We start from the raw sequence: 8,067 nt of genomic DNA on the forward strand, positions 1-8,067 counted from the left end.
CTTACCATGGCCATGCATCAATCACCTGGAAGAGTACAACTCTGTGAAATTACAGCCCGAAAACCCACAATTTGACATCCCTGAAGCGTGTGTGATGGTGTCCGTCCATCATTTATTAACTGTGCCAATACTGCCACTGACTTCATGGAAGTGTGGAATTCAGACCTATATAGCCTTGAGCCCACAAATCCTAAAAATACACTAGATAATACAAAATATAATACATTTTGCAGTCCTACGGACTACTGTATGTACGGAGCAGAGTTATGCACGTTACTCCAAAATAGCAATTTGACCCTCACTAACAAAACCAATAAATCCATTCTTTGCCCTCACCTGTCACATTAACATATTTTTACACCTAGGGTGGAGAGGAGGTATATTTATAACAATTCCTGGTCCAGCTAGCTCTAACAGCCCTCTCTACCGTGTTGGTGTTATGATGAGGGAATGTGAGGTATGCTGGGGCAGGACTTGGTTATGGATCCTTAGTTGTATTTGTCTGTGACTGGGACAACTCCAAACCCAATACAATAAATCAATACAGTCATGAACAGCAAACTACATAACAGATTTACCACACTACCCATCCCCACACAATATCACCCCCATCAGCCCTTGAACAACAGACAGCTCTCTTGTTCCTGTGCTCTGCAGAAGTCTGTTTTCTGAGGTTTATCTCCCAGTCAGATTTGGCTGGCACCAGATAATGAGCTTGTTGATGGCTTTTGTCATCATCATTCTATAAAGATGTTTATATTCCTCATAACAAAATACCCAGCTGCAGTACTTACAACAGGCTTGCATGGAGGCACTAAAAAAGCAAATACAAAATTATTTCTGACAAAGGAAATTACCCATAACCTAACTATTAAGAATTATCACGGGAAATGAACTAATGAAACACGTTTCCATTTTCATTTCTGATCCTAAATTTGTAACGAATGGGCAGATACCTGTCCTGATCAGAGTTATTGGGGAGGAGCGGGAAATTAATATTTGTAGAAAGATTACAGACAGGGAGAGGCAGATGGAAAAAGGAGCAAGTGACTATTACGGGAAATGATAATAAACTAGGTATAGGGAATTGCAATGTGTATCAAACAAACCGAGCCTTTGTCCTTCTTCGTCCAAGTTTAACTTTGATCTCCTGCACGATAAGGTAAAATTCTGTCGTCATAACGTTAGCCTATAACCTACCTGCTACCTGACTGAAAGACCTCGATGTCGGGGGTTGAACGGTGTAGTACTGTAGCCCAGTCTGTATAGCGTCGGGGTGGCGCCCATACCTAACAGAAACCTACCTTGTTTGTACAGTAGGGTAGGCCTACATATATATATATATATTAACTTTGATAAACGCTGGTTTCGACTCCTCCTCCTTTCTGTACAGTACTGGACTGCAGACCAAACTGTACACTGGACTCATATAGGTGGTCGAGGCGAGCTAGGAAGCAGAGACAGTGGATCAGAGAAAGTTGTGAACAGGTGAGAGTACTGCACATTTTTACCTTTCGTTTTAGCTGTAGAATTAAACTTCACTGCACTCTTTATTTCTCAAACACTTATCAGTCATTTATGGTAATAAATCATTGCTGTTATGCGACCGTTTATCATGACCTGTGTTTGTAGAACCCAAAGGAAGTGTACATAATAGGATAGAGTGTTCTAAGTGACATTGATTTATGGGAGGTACTGTATCCTACTCGTTATAATCAATGTAATAACTTCCATAGTTTGCATCTAGTTTTCATGCAGATGGATATTAGGTAGCTTGTAACTTAGAGCATAACACATAAAGTGATTGAGCTTGCTATGGATAATCAGATATTGACAATCAGGAGCTGCAGAGGTATCTCATCTATGGTCAAATATTGTCATCGAAAGATATGGGAGGGAGGAAGATCATAGGCCAACACTCCAGCTCCCAGTCCTAACCCCTGGTCTGTTGACTGAGATTTTAGTAAAGGGAACAAGGCAAGTTGAGATAAAAATGGAAGGAAGATTACAGTAGTTATGCAAATAATGACATTCATGAACATTCACTGAAGGATACAATTTCCCAGGAGTTTGGTCTTTCTCTATACCCATTTCTAACTTCTTCCTTATATTTGCTGTCCGGTTCACACGATACCATGTTCCTGTTTTATTACTGCTTGACACTAGAGCAGCACTGCTCTGTGCTGTGCATGGCCCTCTGCCACTCCACTGGCCACAGGGTCAGGGCGAGCAGATTACTGACACCATTTCACACATTCCACTGGGATTAGGAAGATACTCAAATGAACATTGAAAGGGGGATCTCCTGTTCAATCACAGTAAAGATTTTAGATTGATTAGGGAATCCCCAATGTATATGTAGGACTGTTCTATGACATGAGGCTTTAGCTGGAAAATAGCCCTTATAAATCCTTCTTACTTTTGTCTGTTAACTGTGACATGAGTTGGACAAAATTGACCATCACTCTTAGGTTTGTGGACCCTGCTGGCACTTATATGCAAATGTACCCAATCAATGGCACTGTTTAGATTGCCTGGCGACTCTCACTGAATTGTTCCGCAGCTCTACCGCTCGCTACAGACTTCAGTCTGAGACAGCCATCGTTGAAGTCATTTGTGGTGATGTCAAAAGGAGGGATGTTGTACAAAACAAAGTAATCAGCTATTGGATCATCTCTAACCAATCAGAATATCAAAGCCAATGACGAATTTTCAAACGCTGCTTTACCCACGTGTGTTCTGGCTCTGGTTCAACCCGGTTTCTGGTACCAATCATACGATCTAAAATGAATTTCCAGTCTAGAAATCTTCAGAGAGGTACTCAGATACAGACTCATTGCGGAGAAGCCACTAACGTTCATGGGTGTGGCGTAGCGTTTGGTTGGAGCAAGGAGTTTGGGTAGCCAGGCAACTGTTTAAACATCTGAAAGGTTTCCATGGCCTCTGTCTGTGGGCTTAGTTAGTATAAGTTTAATCAGCTCCTGGTTGGTATTTAGCCCCACTGCTGTGTGTGTCACTAACCTAAGGGGTTCAAGAGATCTGCAAGTCTTGGCCCCAAGCAGCCCTGGGAGGGCGTCAGCCTCATCTCTCATCCCAGCCCGTCAGCACCTGCTGCCTCAGCCTTTGCCCTGTTCTGCTCTGAGGAGCTAGTGTGTGGAGAGGGGCCCCTTGCAAAGCCCAAAAACACTGTATCAATATGTCTTTGATATTTGAGATTCTTTCTGGGGTTGTGATTCAAACTTAATCATGTTCCTTGACTGAAATCACCCCCTTGTTTCCTCCTGACATGGGACTTGGGACTTGTATTAGTGATTAGTCTGTCAATTACATCTGGCTTCGGTTCGGCTTACAGTGTGACTCCAGACAGCTGTTCAGCTACAATGTAAAGAGATAATTGAAGATAAGCCCCTGTCTGTCAAATAATGTAATGTACCCTTGGCAAAACCATGTGATTAAAGCTGTCTGATGGAATAATACATGACTCACAGTTGAGGCCTAGTCTGTCTTCACAGAAGATGTCATCTTAACTCTTTGATAAAGTGATCTTCAGGAAATCCATTTAATTATCAGTAAAATCACACTCACACACACACACATGCTCGCACAGACGCACGCACATGCACATCCTCTGATGATCTGAGCTGATGCTAATCTCCAGGGAAATGCCTGATTGCGTCTGAAATATATCTCACTAATAACAGGAAACCATTCAAACTTGCAGCCACACCCCTTTGTGAAGGAGCTGTCAAAATACTACGCCTGTCTCCCATGTAAGCTGTCCAAGCCGTTGTCTTCTCCTGGTAACTCTGAATAAAGACAAACTAATAGAATAATACACATATGCTCACCCTGATGTTCTGGAAATGAAGTCTCACTATATTCTCTCTTGGTGACTGAACAACTGATTTGCATTATGGCGTTGTGCATACACTTAGAATTCACCAACTTCGGTTATAATCCATTTGACAGAAAGTCAGAGGCAGTAGTCTTTAAGCTACATGTCCCTAAAGTGCCCTCAACTTCAGCCCAGACACAGAGCACATCTTTCACAATGTCTTGAATGTTTTATTATTACAAAGAGATAGGAGAATGTCCAGGTAACTGCCAAAATAAAGGAAACACTTGAGTAAATGAGGGATACAACGTATATATTGAAAGCAGGTGCTTCCACACAGGTGTGGTTTCTGAGTTATTTAAGCAATTAACATCCCATCATGCTTAGGGTCATGTATGAAAATGCTGGGCAGGCCATTATTTTGTCTACCATGGCTATGCCAGTAAAGATCAGGAAGGCCCGCACACTGTTTAAGCTCCCAATTCACTGCTTTACTGACTACGTTTCGATCCAAAACGGATCTTCGTCAGGTCAAACAGACTGAGTGCTCACTTCCCAGAATGCACACATTTCCCCTCATATGACCATTACACACATGACGCATGGTGGGTGTGGAAACCATTAAATTCACTTTTGCGCATAGTCAATCATAATTAATCCCAGAGGTACATGTGGTCATAAAGGATGATGTACGTACAAATGGGTTCAAGGTAAAACCTAGGCAACAGTAAAAAAAAAGTAACATGTTGGAAACTGTTGGAACACCCACCCATGTGACCATTACACGCAGGACGCGCGGTGGCCGTAGAAATAATTCCAGTGACCTATTTCATAAACAACTTGTGTACCTCTAATAATTTCATATCAATGAAATGGGCACATGTTACAGAATCTAATATATATGTACAAAATGACCAATTGGAGATCTAGAAGGCAGGACAATAGGATGACAATACCCCCATCCGCAGGACACGAATTGTCACGATTGTCCATGGGAGAGAAAGCAGACCAAGGCGCAGCGTGTGAGAAAAACATCTTCCCTTTTATTTAGGAGATGAATGAACGAAGCAAAACAACAAATAGACGACCGTGAAGCTATAACCGAACAAAATGCAAACATGCAACCTAGACACAGACACAGACCTAGACAATGAACAGAACTAGACAATGACCCAACAAAAACCTGATGCCTATGGCTGCCTAAAATATGGCTCCCAATCAGAGACAAATGAACGACATCTGTCTCTGATTGAGAACCACTCAGGCAACCATAGACAACCCTAGAAACATACTCAACCATAGACATACCTAGAAACATACACACAACCATAGACACAGCTAGACAACTATACTAAACATAAACCCAACTACTCTAATAAACCCCCTAAACCTTACATCCACCCTAGACACAACAAAAACCACATACATTCCCCATGTCACACCCTGACCTAACCAAAATACTTAAGAAAACAAAGAATACTAAGGCCAGGGCGTGACATAACCCCCCCCTTAAGGTGCGAACTCCGGGCGCACCAGCACAAAGTCTAGGGGAGGGTCTGGGTGGGATCCGTCCACGGCGGCGGCTCCGGCGCTGGTCGTGGTCCCCACCCCACCATAGTCTCTACCCGCCTTCGTAGCCTCCTCCAAATGGCCACCCTCCAAATTAACCCCACCGGACTAAGGGGCAGCACCAGGATAAGGGGCAGCACCGGACTAAGGGGCAGCACCAGGATAAGGGGCAGCTCCGGACTGGATGGCGGATCCTGGCTGGCTGGCGGATCCTGGCTGGCTGGCGGATCCTGGCTGGCTGGCGGATCCTGGCTGGCTGGCGGATCCTGGCTGGCTGGCGGATCCTGGCTGGATGACGGATCTGGCTGATCCGGTCTGGCGGAAGGCTCTGGCTGATCCGGTCTGGCGGAAGGCTCTGGCTGATCCGGTCTGGCGGAAGGCTCTGGCTGATCCGGTCTGGCGGAAGGCTCTGGCTGATCCGGTCTGGCGGAAGGCTCTGGCTGATCCGGTCTGGCGGAAGGCTCTGGCTCATGGCAGACGGACGGCTTTGCAGGCTCATGGCAGACGGGCGGCTTTGAAGGCTCAATACAGACGGGCAGTTCATGCGGTGCTTGGCAGACGGGCCGCTCTGACGGTGCTTGGCAGACGGGCCGCTCTGACGGTGCTTGGCAGACGGGCCGCTCTGACGGCGCTTGGCAGACGGGCCGCTCTGACGGCGCTTGGCAGACGGGCCGCTCTGACGGCGCTTGGCAGACGGGCCGCTCTGACGGCGCTTGGCAGACGGGCCGCTCTGACGGCGCTTGGCAGACGGGCCGCTCTGACGGCGCTTGGCAGACGGGCCGCTCTGACGGCGCTTGGCAGACGGGCCGCTCTGACGGCGCTTGGCAGACGGGCCGCTCTGACGGCGCTTGGCAGACGGGCCGCTCTGACGGCGCTGGGCAGACGGATGACTCAGACGGCACTGGGCAGACGGATGACTCAGACGGCACTGGGCAGACGGATGACTCAGACGGCACTGGGCAGACGGATGACTCAGACGGCACTGGGCAGACGGATGACTCAGACGGCACTGGGCAGACGGATGACTCAGACGGCACTGGGCAGACGGATGACTCAGACGGCACTGGGCAGACGGATGACTCAGACGGCACTGGGCAGACGGATGACTCAGACGGCACTGGGCAGACGGATGACTCAGACGGCACTGGGCAGACGGATGACTCAGACGGCACTGGGCAGACGGATGACTCAGACGGCACTGGGCAGACGGATGACTCAGACGGCACTGGGCAGACGGATGACTCAGACGGCACTGGGCAGACGGGCAGCTCTGACGGCACTGGGCAGACTGGCAGCTCTGACGGCTCGGGGCAGACTGGCAGCTCTGACGGCTCGGGGCAGACTGGCAGCTCTGACGGCTCGGGGCAGACTGGCAGCTCGGGGCAGACTGGCAGCTCTGGCCGGCTGAGACGCACTATAGGCCTGGTGCGTGGTGCCGGAACCGGAGGTACCGGGCTGGGTACACGCACCTGAAGGCTAGTGCGGGGAGATGAAACAGGGCATACTGGACCCTGGATAAGCACATTAGGCCTAGTGCGTGGTGCCGGCACTGGTGGTACCGGGCTGGAGACACGCATCTCAAGGCTAGTGCGGGGAGAAGGAACAGGGCATACTGGACCCTGGATAAGCACCTTAGGCCTAGTGCGTGGTGCTGGAACTGGTGGTACCGGGCTGGAGCGGAAAGGTACTACAGGAGGTGCAGGACTAGGGAGGCACACAGGAGACCTGGTTCGTGGGACTGTCATTCCCAGACGGTTAGCACGCAACTCAGGACGAGCATGGAGAACTGACTCAGGTAACATCACCTCCCGCACACGCTCTGTCGGGTGGATGTCGTGCCTCACGCACCAACACAGCAGCTTCCTCCTTTCACTCTCCTCCAAACTCCTCAATAAGTCCTTAACAGTCTCTGTATTATTTCCATTGCTCACCTCCAGTATTAGCACACTTGGCTCTGGTTCCCTCCTTTCACGCTGCTTGGTCCTTCTTGGTTGGGTCATTCTGTCACGATTGTCCATGGGAGAGAAAGCAGACCAAGGCGCAGCGTGTGAGAAAAACATCTTCCCTTTTATTTAGGAGATGAATGAACGAAGCAAAACAACAAATAGACGACCGTGAAGCTATAACCGAACAAAATGCAAACATGCAACCTAGACACAGACACAGACCTAGACAATGAACAGACCTAGACAATGACCCAACAAAAACCTGATGCCTATGGCTGCCTAAAATATGGCTCTCAATCAGAGACAAATGAACGACATCTGTCTCTGATTGAGAACCACTCAGGCAACCATAGACAACCCTAGAAACATACACTCAACCATAGACATACCTAGAAACATACACACAACCATAGACACAGCTAGACAACTATACTAAACATAAACCCAACTACTCTAATAAACCCCCTAAACCTTACATCCACCCTAGACACAACAAAAACCACATACATTCCCCATGTCACACCCTGACCTAACCAAAATACTTAAGAAAACAAAGAATACTAAGGCCAGGGCGTGACACGAATGGTCACTGAATGGCTTGATGAGCATGAAAACAATATAAACCATATGCCATGGCTGTCTCAGTCACCAGATTTCAACCCAATTGAGCACTTATGGGAGATTCTAGAGTGGTGCCTGAGACAATGTTTTCCACCA

This window comes from Salvelinus alpinus, chromosome 28 (assembly GCF_045679555.1).
Source record: "Salvelinus alpinus chromosome 28, SLU_Salpinus.1, whole genome shotgun sequence".
NCBI classification, from domain to species: Eukaryota; Metazoa; Chordata; class Actinopteri; order Salmoniformes; family Salmonidae; genus Salvelinus; species Salvelinus alpinus.